This window comes from Nomascus leucogenys, chromosome 22a (assembly GCF_006542625.1).
Source record: "Nomascus leucogenys isolate Asia chromosome 22a, Asia_NLE_v1, whole genome shotgun sequence".
In the NCBI taxonomy this organism is placed as follows: domain Eukaryota; kingdom Metazoa; phylum Chordata; class Mammalia; order Primates; family Hylobatidae; genus Nomascus; species Nomascus leucogenys.
In genome coordinates, this window is record NC_044402.1 from 80,456,063 (window position 1) to 80,471,025 (window position 14,963).

Sequence of the window (14,963 nt, forward strand, 5' to 3'; positions counted from 1 at the left end):
TGTACGCACATGGTGTACATACAATGTGATATTAGGAGAATAATATCTGCCCCGGATATTATGAACAATATCCCAGGGTGTACACACACGGTGTACACTTACTGTGATATTAGGAGACTGATCTCTCCCCATATATTGCGAATAATATCCCAGAGTGTACCCACATGTTGTAGACCCACTGTGATATTAGGAGTAATAGCTCCCCAGGATATTATGAATAATATCCCAGGGTGTACATACATTATGTACATCTACCGTGATAATAAGGAGTAATATCTCCCCAGGATATTATAAACAATATCCCAGGGTTTACACCCACTGTGGTATTAGGAGTAGTATCTCCCCAAGATATTATAAATAATATCCCAGAGTGTACACCCACTGCTATATTAGGAGTAATATATCCCCAAGATATTACAAATAATATCCCAGAGTGTACATTCACCATGATATCAGTAGTAATATCTCCACAAGATATTACGAATAATATCCCAAAGTGTACATGCGCTGTAATATTAAGAGTAATGCCTCCCCAGAATATAACCAATAATATCCCAGGGTTGACACCCACTGTTGTATTCGGAGTAATATCTGCCTAAGATATTACAAATAATATTTCAGGGTGTACACGTTGTGTGTACACCCACTGTGATATTAAGATTAATATCTCCATAAGATATTACAACTAATATCACAGGGTGTAAACAGACTGTGACATTAGAACTATCATCCCCCTAGAATATTAAAATTAATATCACAGGGGGTATACACATGGTGTACACTAACTGTGACATTAGGTGTAACATCCCCTTAAAATATTATGAATAATATTACAGGTTGTACACACATCGTGTGGGAAGAATATCACAGGGTGTACACCTTCTGTGACATTAGAAGTAAAAATCCCTTTAAAATATTATGAATAATATCACAGAGTGTACAACTTCTGTGACATTAGGAATCACATCCCTCTAGGACATTAGGAATAATATTACAGGTTGTACAATCCCTGTGACATAAGTAGTAACATCCCCGTATGATATTATGAATAATATCACAGGGTGTACAGCACCTGTGACATTAGGAGTAACATTCCCCTAGGATATTATGAATAATATCACAGTGTGTACACCCCCTGTGACATTAAAAGTGACATACCCCCTAAATATTACGAATAACAACTCAGGGTGTACACTCTCTGTGACATTCGGAGTAATGTCCCCTAAGGTATTACGAATAATATCACATCGTGTATGCCCCGTGACATGAGGAGTAGCATCTTTTTAGGATATTACGAATAATATCACAAGTTGTACACCTCCTGTGACATTAGGAGTAATATCCCCATAAGATATTATGGATAATACCACAGGGAGTATACCCCCTGTGATGTTAAGAGTAACATCCCAGTATGATACTATGAATAATTTAACAGGGTGTACACCCATTGTGACAGTAGCAACATTCCCCTAGGATATTACCAATAATATCACTGGTTGTACACCCTCTGTGACATTAGGAGTAACATTTTGCTAGGATATTGCTAATGATATCACAGTGTACACACCCCTTGTGACATTAAAAGTAGCATCCCCCTAGGATGTTATGAATAATATCACAGGGTACACACATTAGGAGTAACATCCCCCTAGAATATTATGAATAATGTCACAGGTTGTACACCCACTGTGACATTAGGCGTAACACCTCCCTAGAATATTGTGAATAGCATAGGGTGTATACCCCCAGTGACATTAGGAGTAACATCCACCTAGGATATTACCAAAAATGTCACAGGATGTACATTCACTGTGAAATTAGGAGTACCATCCCCCTATGATATTATGAATATTAAAGCAGTGTGTACAGCCACTGTGATATTAGGAGTGATAGCTCTCTAGAATATTACAAATAATATCACAGGGTGTACACCAACTGTGATATTAAAAGTAAAATCTCCCTTGGATATTATGGTGTACACCCACTGTGATATTAGTAGTAATATCTCCCTAAAATATTATTAAAAAATTACAGGGTGTACACCCACTAGAATATTAGTAGTAATTACTACTGAAGATATTACGAATAATATCACAGTGGGTGTACACAGATGGTGTATTCATTATAATGAATAATATCACAGGTTATACATCATCTGTGACATTAAAAGCAACATTCCCCCAAGATATTACAAATAATATCACAGGGTGTACACACACTGTGACATTAGGTGTAATATCCCCCTAGGATATTGCTGCTAATACCACAGGTTGTACACCCACTGTGATGTTAGGAGTAATATCTCCCTAGGATATTATGAATAATATCACAGGGTGTACACCCACTGTGATATTAGAAGTTATATCTACCTAGGATATTATGAATAATATCACAGGTTGTACACACAGGCTGTTCAACCACTGTAATATTAGGAGTCAAATTCCTCTGAAATATGAATATTATCACAGGGTGTACACATACGGTGTACACCCACTGTGACATTAGAGGTAACAGCCCCCTATAATTTGATATGAGTAATATCACAGGGTGTACACACATGGTGTACACTTACTATGAAATTAGGAGTAACATCCCCCTAGGATGTTACAAATAATACCACAGGGTGAACCCACATGGTGTACACCAACTTTGACATTAGGAGTAACATCCCCCTAGGATACTAGGAATAATGTCATAGGCTGTACACTCACAGTGACACTAGTAGTAACATCCCCCCATAATAGTATGAATAATATCACAGGGTGTACAGCCCCTATGACATTACTAGTAACATTCCCTTAGGATATTATGAATAATATCACAGTATGTACACCCCCTTTGACATTGAGTAACATCCCCCCAAATATTATGAATAATATCTCAGGATGTACACATTGTTTGACATTTGGAGTAATATCTCCATAAGGTATTACAAATAATATCACAGCATATACACCCCCTGTGACGTGAGGAGTAATACCGTTTCAGGATGTTACGAATAATATCACAAGGTGTATGCTCCCTGTGACATTAGGAGTAACATCCAAGTAGGATACTATGAATAATATAACAGGGTTTACACCCATTGTGACATTAGTAGTAACATTCCCCTAGGATATTACAAATACTTTCACAGTGCGTACACCCATTGTGATATTAGGAGTAATAGCTTCCTAGAATATTACAAGTAGTATCACAGGGTGTACACCAACTGTGATATTAGGAGTAATTTCTCCCTTGGATGTTATGAATATTATCACAGGGTGTACACACATGGTGTACACTCACTGATATTAGAAGTAATATCTCCCTAGAATATTATGAAAAATATCACAGGGTATACACCCACTGTGATATTAGAAGTAGTAACTACCTAGGATATTATGAATCATATCACAGTGTGTACACCCCCTGTGACATTAAAAGTAACAAACTTCTAGAAAATAACAAATAATATTACAATGTGTACACCACCTGTGACATTATAAGTAATATCACCTTAGGCTATTATAAATAATATTACAGGAGGTACATTCTTTGTGACATTAAGAGTAACATCACCCTTGGATATTATAAATAATATCACATGATGTACACCCATTGTGATGTTAGGGACAACATCCCCCTAGGATATTACCAGTAATATCACAGGGTGTACATCTTCTGTGACATTAGGAGTAACATCCATCTAGGATATAAAGAATAATATCACAGAATGTACAGTCCCTGTGACATTGGGAGTAACATCCCCCTAGGATATTATGAATAATATCACGGGGTGTACACACCCTGTGACATTAGGAGTAACAATCCTCTAAAATATTATGAATAATATCACGGGGTGTACACACCCTGTGACATTAGGAGTAACCATCCTCTAAAATATTATGAATAATATTACAGAGTGTACACCCCCTGTGACATTAGGAGTAACAACCTGCTAGGATATTATGAATAATATCACAGCATGTACACGCCCTGTGAAATTAAAAGTAACATCTCCCTAGGAAATTATGATCAATATCACAGGTTGTATACCCCCTGTGACATTAGGAGTAACATTACCCTAGAATATAATGAATAATATCACAGGTTATACATCACTTGTGACATTAGGAGTAATATTTCCCAATGATATTATGAATAATATCACAGGGTGTACACACACTGTGACATTAGGCATAATATCCCCCTAGGATATGACTGCTAATATCACAGGTTATACATTCACTGTGATATTAGGAGTAATATCTCTCTAGGATATTACGAATAATATCACAGGGTGTACACTCACTGTGATATTAGAAGTCATATATCCCTAGGATATTATGAATAATATCACAGGTTATACACACAGGTTGTACAACCACTGTGATATTAGTAGTTAAATCTTCCTAAAATATGAAGAATATTATCACAGGGTTTACACATATGGTGTACACCCATGGTGACATTAGAAGAACATCCCCCTATAATTATACAAATAATATCACAGGGTTTACACACATGGTGTACACCAACTGTGACATTAGGAGTAACATCCCCCTAGGATATTACAAAAAATATCACAGACTGTATACACATAGTGTACACCCATCAGGACATTAGGGGTCACATCCACCTAGGATATTACAAATAATATCACAGGGTGTACACCCACTGTGACATTAAATGTAACATCTCACCAGGATATTACAAATAATATCACGGGGTGTGTACATACATGGTGTACACTCACTGTGACATTAGGAATAACACCCCTCTAGGATATTACTTTTAGTATCACTGGGAGTACCTACACATTGTGTACACTCACCGTGACAGTAGAAGTAACATCCTCCTAATGATATTATGAATAATAACACAGGATGTACAAACATCGTGTACACCCACTGTGACATTAAAAGTAACATCACCTAAGATATTACAGATAATATCAGAGTGTACACCCACATAACACCCCCTAGGATATTACAAATAATATCACAGAGTGTACACACATGGTGTACACCTACTGTGACATTAGGAGTAACATTTTTCTAGGATACTAGGATACGAATAATATCACAGGGTGTACATACATGGTGTACACACACTGTGACTTTAGGAATAATATTCCCCTAGCGTATTATGCATAATATCATATTAAACATTATTATTGTAATTATTAATTGTCATGATTTGTATTATCCAAGAGAGATGTTACTTCTAATACCACACAGGGTACACCCCCAGTTATATTATTCGTAATATCCTACTGAGATATTACATCTAATGTCACAGTGGGTTTACACCTTGTTATATTATTCGTAATATTGTAGGGAGATGTTACTCCTAATGTCACAGTAGGTGTACACCCGGTGAAATTATTCGAAATATTCTAGGATAAGTTTACTCCTAATTCCAAGGTAAGTATTGCAAAGGACTGTACACTCCCTCACAATATGGGGAGTAATATTGCCTTCTCCCCCCTGGATATTACAAACCATATCGTGGTCGGGGGTATACACCCTACTTCCCTACGCTTTGGGGAATATTATCACACTTCCTGCCCCCCCGGATATTACAAACCACTTCGCGGGGTCGGTGTATAATACCCCCCCAGCGATGTGGGGAGTGATATCACCCTCTGTCACCCTGGATATTACGAACAACCTCGCAGGGGGTGGTGGTCCATAATATCCGGGTGGGGGGAGAGGGTGATATCACACCCACATCGCAGGGGTGGGAGGGCATGTACACAGGATATTATGTTGGTTGAGGTTACTGACTCTGAGGCAAGGCGGCCAGAATATGTACCTTGGCTCTGCCACTTACTGCCCCGTTAGATCTTGATCAAGTTATTTAGTATTTTTTTTTACCTGTTTTCCTACCTGTAAAGCAGGAATAATAATATTCCCTAGATTATATGAGATAATCTGTGAAAATGTTTAGAACATGTTAGTTCAAAAACGTCTGGCTCAATAAACATGAGCATACTATTTTTAGCTGATTGTTGCTCACTTTTCTCCACAAAAAGACTGTTTCTGACTTTTCTAGTCATCACCTATTATCATCTTGTAAACACTTCCTCTGGTTGCTGTTTGCTTTCTACTTTAGTTATGCCTCAAAGATTGGCATGACTCCTAACCTTTAATTGCCTATAGCACAGCTGTAGCATTTTATAAAAACTTTACTCAAGCTTATTATGAGATAATATATGCATAGATAAGCATATATGAGACTATAATTCAAAAAAGGAAATCCTAAAACAAAGAGGCACCGTTTCTCCTAGAGTTCAGTAGTCATGCCCTTCCAAAGAGGTTCCCTAGCGGGCCATCCCTGTTCTTTCTTTCACTTTGCTGCCATGATCCAGGGCTTGCTTTATTTTCCCTCAGGGGCGGGGCCCCCACCGCAACTCCAAACCAGCCAATATCATCATAATTTCTACATTGATAACACTTGTTCATAAAGAAAACAGAACAGATTTCTTTCTCCTTGTCTCAAGCATTTCCATAGCCAGCAAAAGCAAAGCAAAGGAGAAAGGAGGCTGCTTCCCTTACACTGAGATGGGATGGGATCCAGGGTTTCCATCCCATTAGACTGAAGAGGTTAGTTCAAATGTCATTCCATTTCTGCGGGGCCACTTTCACTTCCCCAGTGCCATTCCACCAACAGCCTTTGCTGCAATGCTGGAAGGCCTTTGGTTTACTACATTGGTATTATATGACTCTAACAGCTGATTCTGCACCACAAATCAATCATCCTGAATGGAAGCTCTCAAATGTAACCCCAGCATCATGCTCCTTTTTCTGGAATGGGAGTACCATTCCTAACAAAATAAATTGAGAATCCAGGAAAATGTTCAAGAAATGCTTTACTTCCAGCAAAACAATAAATTCCAACTCACCTAGAGCTCATGGGCTGGTAGAATTAAGGAGTGGTTTTCCTAGTTTATTCAATGTGTTAGAGAAAGTGAAGGTGTTTACTCACGAGAACAGGCTATTATGAAAAGACATGGTAACTGATACTTCTCTTCAAAGGGACCTCTTTGGAAGGGCATGACTACTGAACTCTAGGAGTTCTATAACTTTTGTTCTGAGCAAGCAGCATTTGAGCCTGTGGAATCCAGGCATCCTAGAAAACGATGAGAAGAATAGTATCACTGAAGAGCAAGGAAATTACAGGAAGAAGCTTCTGAAGCTGAGGAAAAAGAACAGTTTTTACAGATTAACGTTGTCAAATTTAACAAATAAAAGTATAGGACACTCACATTTTAATTTGAGGTAAACAACACCCTGTACACTCCCTGTGGAATATTAGGAGTACTACCGAACTGTACACTTCAGCATGGTTAAGATAATACATTCTAGGTTTAAGAGCTATTTATAGATTCTGATATATTGATTGAAGATATGCTACAGATCATTTCACAACTAATTTTGACCATAAAGACATCTTCAAATCTTTATCTGATTTCTTTCTTCTCTAGTAGGAAGTATACAGTATTTAGCTGCAGAAGGGAAAATAAAAACAAAAAAGCAAACAAGCACATGGTTTATTTCCAGACTCCATTAGAAAGTGACTTGACTAAATCAAGCCCCAGCTCTCTCTGACGCTAGCTCTTTAAAACTTAACTTTTCAAGGGCACATGGTAGGTGCATAAAGAATCAAAACCTATCTTCTTTACCAGGCCCCATTAGAAAATTTTTGTCGCTAGGTGTGTACCATTCCATTATAGGTACAGTGCGGTTTCATAGAGTTGATGTGTGAAAGAATGTGAGGAATAACAAGAAATGTCAATTGAGAGAGAACCAAAACTACATTTGGCACATTAAACATTTAGAAGACATCGCTCAACAATTCCATTAACATGTTTTTCTGACCTCAATTAAGTTGCTTTTTCTTTAGTTGTCAGTTGAGGATAACTTAGTCTTTCATTTGCTCCTTTTTTTTTAGTTTTTTTCTGCTTTGCTTATTCATTAATTAATTCAGTAGGGATGGGGTGCCTATCATCAAGTAATGAGTTTCTAGCAGATCTTTAATTTTTCAAAATATTTGTGTCACATAATGCAGTTTGAAGGTTAAACAGTACACCAAAAAACAAGGAATGATCGGAGATATTCTTTTACTATGAGAAAGTTGAGCAACCGTTGTTAATTTATTGTCAGATGTACTCCAGTGATTGTCCTGCTCTCAAGTTTCTTCTTCTCAGTTTGCACAGGGAGCTCTATTGGAACTATTTCATTAGGTGTCATACAGGGTTGGAGAGTGAGAGGGAGTAGAGAGGGTATACATGTAGACTACCAGTAGTGTGTGGTCTGCCTCTGGTATTTAGAACAGAGAATAAATCTGCCTAGTTACTAGGGAGCAAGCAACATTTCTTGAATGGTTCAATGGTGCCATCACTGACATTGTCAGTTTACATTGAGATTTCAGAATTTCAAGGTAGAAAAGTTTTTTGATTACTTACTATTGTTAGGCATATTCTTGGTTTTCCTTATTAACAGACAGTTAAATTTATTATTCCATATTTTTACAGATTAGGGAACTCATGTTCAAAGAGTTAGGTGACTTGTTCAAGATCACACAAACAAGTAAATGAAATGTAAGGGGTTTAGATCTCTTATCTGTCTTAGCTTTCTATCTTTGTGATTGGCCAAATTAAAAATATTAAAACAGCTAAAATTTTACCTCGAGGAAGAATAATTTTCTATACCATACCTAATTTCACTTCAGTAATCCATAGAATGATCCTTTAATTCATTTTTTCTTGACACAAAGATATTTGCATGAAAATGAGCTAATTTCTTAGTGGCTTATCTGCTCACATTTTCCTTGTTCTTAATATGAAAGTACAAACATCAGTGTATGAAAGATACCAAATAAAGAATTAGTGGTCAGAACCTGGAAGAGAAAGCAAAAGCTAAAAGTCCCTGGAAACCAAAACGTGAGTTAAGAGGAATGGCATTGAAATCAGTAAGGCTCTTTTACTGGCAAACAGGGTATGAGCATGTGCCTGTAGGGAACAGCATGGTAAAAGTGGAGACATTTTAAGACTTTGTTAGTTCCTAACACTTACTTTTGGAAATCCTTCCTCGCATTATATCAAACTCACTTAAATGTGCCCACATGCCACATTAAATGCAATATCTGTGCAGTGAACAGAATGTAAATGCTTTTTATAGTTTTGTTTTTGAAATTGTTTAATTTATAGTTAGTTCCAGTTTCTAAAGAATCATTATGCCTACTGGGGAATTATTTTGAAATGAGATAATTTGACCTGCAGATTTCTCTCCAGGGTAATGAAATTGTTAGTAATATTAAATTTAATGAATAATGAAATAAACACAGCATTCCTTTTGTAGATATATATATTTTTCTTTGTGTTTGAAACCAATAACTTTTTTAAAAATAGAGCACTGCTTTTTAAAAAGCAGCTTTATTGAGATGTCATTCACGTACCACACAACTCACTCATTTAAAGTGTACAATTCAATGATTTTTAGTACATTCAGAGATATATGAGATCATCATAACAGTCAATTTTAGGACATTTTAATCACCTCAGAAAAACCCCCTGTGCTTTAGCTATTATCGCTTTCACCCTCCATCCGCTCTCCAGCCCAAGGCAACCACTAATCTACATCCTATCTCTATGGACTTTCCAATTCTGGATATTTCACATGAATGAAATAATATAATATGTGATATTTTTGACTGACTTCTCTTAGGATAATGTGTTCAAGATTCCTACATGTTATATAGCATGTATCAGTAGTTCATTACTTATTATGGTTGAATGATGTTTCATTGTATGGATATATCATATTTCATTTGTCCATTCATCAGTTGATGGACATTTGAGTTGTTTCTGCCTTTTGGCTGTTGTGAACAGTGCTGCATGAACATCTGTATTCAGCCATTTGAATACCTGTTTTCAATTCTTTGGAGCATATACAAGGAGTGGACTTGCTGTGTGATATAACTATGTTTAAATGTTTGAGAAAATGCTAGGCTCTTTTCCAAAGTGTCTGCACAATTTTACATTCTTACCAGTAGTGTATGAAGGTTCTGATTCTTTCACATCCTTGCCAATGCTTTTTATATTTGGCACTTGATTCTAACTTCCTAGTGGATGCAAAATGGTATCTCACTGTGGTTTCCATTTGCATTTTCCTGATGAGTAATGTTGTTGAGCATCTTTTCAAGTGCTTTTTGGCCATTTGTACATCTTCCTTGGAGAAATGCCTATTCAAATCTTTTGCCAATTTTTAAATTGAGCTATTTGTCATTTTACTATTGAGTTGTAAAAGTCCATTGTACATTTGGTATACAAGTTCCTTATCGGGTATATGATTTGCAAATAATTTTTCATATCCTGTGGTTTATCTTTTCATTTTCTCAATGGTATCCTTTGAAGCACAAATGTTTCTAATTTTAATGAAGTCCACTTTATTTTTCCTTTTGTTGCTTAGGCTTTTGATGTCATATTCCAAGAATCTTTTGCCAAATCCAAAGTCATGAGGTTTACTCTTTGGTTTCTTCTACTGGCTTCGTAGTTTTAGCTCTTATATTTAGGTCTTTATTTTGAGTTAGTTTTTGCATATGGTGTGAGGAAAGGGTCCAGCCTGATTCTTTTGTGTGTAGCTGTCTAGTAAATCCAGCACTCTCTTTTGAAAATACTCACATTAAATGGTCTTGGCATCCTTGTTGAAAATCAGTTGACCATAGATGCATGATTTTATTCTGAACTCCCATTTCAATTCCACTCATGTGTATGTCTGTCCTTTTGCCAGTGTTGATTAACATTGCTTGGTAGTAAGTTTTGAAACTGGGTCATGTGAGAGCTCCTACTTGTTCTTTTTCAAGATTCTTTTGTCTATTCTGGACCCTATGCAATCCCATATGAATTTTTTAAATTGATTTGTCAATTTCTACAAAAATGTCAGCTGAGATTATTATGCAGATTGTGTTGGAAGTTGTTAGATCAATTTGGGGAATATTGCCATTATAACACTATTGTCTTCGAATCCATGATTGTGAACCTTTTTCCATTTATTTGTAACTTCTTCAGTTTCTTTCAAAATTGTTTATGGATTTCAAAGTATAAGTTTTGCACTTATTTTGCTAAATTTATTCCTAAATATTTAATTATTTTGATGCTATTATGAATGGAATTGTATTCTTATTTTCATTTCTGGATTGTTCATTGTTTGTGTGTAGAAATAATATTGATTTTTATATATTGACCTCATATCCTACAACCTTGCTGAACCAACTTATTAGTTCTAGTAGTTTTCTAGTGGATTTCTTAGGACTTTCTGTACACAGCATCATATCATCTGTGAATAGAGATAGTTGTACTTCTTACTTTACAATCTGGATGCCTTTTATTTCTTTTTCTTGACTAAATGTCTTTACTAGAACCTCTATTACAGTTTTCAATAAAAGTGGTAAAAGTGAATATGTTTGTCTTGTTCCTGATTTTGATATTATGATATAATAAGAAATATATATTGGTTTCTCTCCCTGGTTCCTGACATAGAGCTCCAAAACCCTTGTAGGTAGGGGTGTTAGGATAACCTTTTGTTCTAATAGTTGATCTTTGACTTCAGTTCCTGACACAGAGTTCCTAAGACCTTTATAATTTCCTGAGTGATAGGAGCATGATATGGTTTGAATGATGGCGTCTCCTCCAAAATTCATGTTGAAACTGAATCCCCAATGCAACAGCATTAACGGGTGTAACATTAGAAAGAGGATTAAATCATAAGAGATCCACCTTCATAAATGGGATTATCACCCTTATAAAAGGCTCTTCTACCCTTCTGCCATGTGAGGACCCAGTGTTTTTCCCCATTTTTGCCTTCCTTCTCTTCTTCTCTTTTTTGCTGTTCTATTTTTGCTATTTGAGGATGCAGCAAGAAGGCCCTCATCAGACACCAAATGATGGTGCCTTGATCTTGGACTTATCAGCTTTCATAACTGTGAGAAATAAATTTCTGTTTTTTTTTACAAATTACCTTATCTGTGGTATTCTGTTATAGCAGCACCAATAAACTAAGGGCATCTGATACAGAGCTCCTACATTTCTTGGAATGTCCTTCAGGGTAGGAATATCTTCTGTTCTAATAAGGCAACTCTTACTGAGCTCCTTGATAGCCTCATGATGAAAGTTGGTTGCCAGGGGAATCAGCCTTATGGTTAGAGAGCTGGAACTTTCAGTCTCATTCCTTAGCCTCTTGGGAGGTAAGAGGGGTTGAAATTTGAGTTGATCACCAATGGCCAATAATTTAATCAGTCATAACTATATAATGAAGTTGCCATAAAAACCCAAAGAACAGGGTATAGAGAGCTTCTGTATTGCTGAACACACAGAGGTCTCAGGAAGGAGGTGTGCCCAAAGGGGCCATGAAAGCTCTGCATGCTTCCCCGACCCCCATCCCTTGCCCTATGCATCTCTTCATCTGGTCATTCATCTGCATTCTTTGTAATATCATTTATAATAAATGTAAACCTAAGTGTATCCCTGGTAACCCTAAATAAGTGTTTCTGTGAGCCTTCTTAGCAAATTAATCAGATCCAAATTGGGAGTTTTTAGGAACCCTAATTTATAGCCAGTCAGTCAAAATAGGTGATAGCTTACTACTTGCAATTGACACCTGAAGTTGGGGGCAGCTAGATAATGTCAAAATTGAGATAAATTATAGGACACTCAGTTGGATTTCATTGGAGAATCCGTTGTTGGGGAGAAAAGCCACACACACTTTGGTGACCAGAGTATTGCACTCTGTGGTGAGTTATGTGAGAGTAGGATGAAACTTTCCAGTTTTTGTTTATCTCTTACACTGATTTTAGGGGGAAGACATGTAGCCTTTTGATATTATGTATGATGTCAGCTATATAATTTTTGTAGATGCCCCTTATTGAGTTGAGGAAATTTCCTTCTATTTCTTGTTTGCTGAATGTCTTTTTATGAAAATGTATTGGATTTTGTAAAATGGTTTTCTACATTTATTGAGAAGACTATGTGATTTTTAAAATTTTACTGATATGGTGCATTATATTAATAGATTTTCAGGTGTTAATCTAACTTATTAATCCCATGTGGTTATGATGTATAATTTTTTATATGTTCTTGGATTCAGTGTATTGGCATTTTGTGGAGGATATCTGCATTCATATTCACAAGAGATATAACTCTGTAGGAGTTTTTCCCCCTATGATGTCTTTGTCTGATTTTGGTATCAGGGTAATACCGGCCTCATAAAGTGAGTTGGGAAGTATTCCTCTTTTTCTGTTTTTCTGGAAGTGTTTGTGAGGAATTAGTATTAATTCATTATGTGTTTTGTAGAAATCACCAGTGAAGACATATGGATCTTGGCTTTCCTTTGTGGGTAGTTTCTTGATTACTAATGTACTCTCTTCACTTCTTATAGGTCTATTCAGATTGTCTATATGTTTTTGAGTCAGTTTTGGTAGTGTATGTCTTTCTAGGTATTTGTCCATTTCATCTAAGTAATCTAACTTATTGGCATACAATTGTTCATAGCATTCCTTTGGAACACTTTTTAATTTCTGTAAGGCCGGTAGTAATAGCTCCTCTTTCATTTATGATTCTAGTAATTTTAGTCTTTTTCCTGGATTTATCTATCTAAAGATTTATAAATTTTGATTTTTATAAAAAAAGGTTTTAGTGTTATTTATTTTCTTTACTGTTTTTGTATCCTCATTTTCCTAATTTCTACTCTAGTCTTCATTATTTCCTTTCTCTGCTTGCTTTAAGTTTATTTTGTTCTTGTTTTTCCAGCATTTTAGGTGAAAGGTTAGGTTTTTGAGTTGAGATATTTCTTCTTTCTTAATTTAGGTATTTTTAGGCATAAATTTTTCTCTAAGCACTGCATTAGCTACCTCCCATAAGTTTTGATATGTTATATCTTCATTTTCATTTATCTCAAATATTTTCTTAGTTATCTTTTGATTTCTTCATTGCTATTTAGGAGCATGTTGTTTAATTTCCACATATTTGTGATTTTTCTCAATTTTTATTCTGTTATTGATATTTACTTTCATTCTGTTTTGATTGGAAAACATACTTTTTATTATTTCTACCTTTGAAGTTTTTTTGAGAATCTTCCATGTGCACTTGAGAAGAATGTGTATTCTGGGCTGGGCGCGGTGGCTCATGCCTGTAATCCCAGCACTTTGGGAGGCCGAGGTGGGCGGATCACAAGGTCAGGAGCTCGAGCTCATCCTGGCTAACAAGGTGAAACCCCGTCTCTACTAAAAGTACAAAAAATTAGCTGGGCATGGTGGCAAGTGCCTATAGTCCCAGCTACTCGGGATGCTGAGGCAGGAGAATGGAGTGAACCTGGGAGGCGGAGCTTGCAGTGAGCTGAGATTATGCCACTGCATTCCAGCCTGGGCAACATAGCCAGACACTGTCTCAAAAAAAAAAAAAAAAAAAAAAAAAAGAAGAAGGATGTGTATTCTGTTGCTGCTGGATGAAGTGTTGTATAGACATCTATTGAGTCTGGCTAGTTTATAGTGTTATTTTAGTCTTCTGTTTTCTTATTAATCTATGTGGTTGTTCTATCCAGTATTCAAATTTGAATATTAAACTCTTTATCATTATTGAGTTGTCTGTTTTTCCTTTTATATCTATCAGTTAATAACTCTTTTATATTCCCACTTTTCTTAGGTCCTTACATATCACAGGCCATGGTCACTGTGCTACCTAATGGGAAAATGGTGCAAGCTAAAAGGTCCCCACTGTCAAGGCCTGAACATCTCAACAGATATAAAACTATTTTGTGAAAATTATTGCTGCTGAAACTTCTGAATTTCCAGTGACCTAAATTATAATCTAGTGATCAAAGGGGAGCCCCAAATTCTGGTTGCAAGAAGAAAGGAAGGAGAAAGCTTTTTTAGCTTACTAGAAACTAAAAACCAGAAGACATTCTATGTATGAGCTGGGGAAA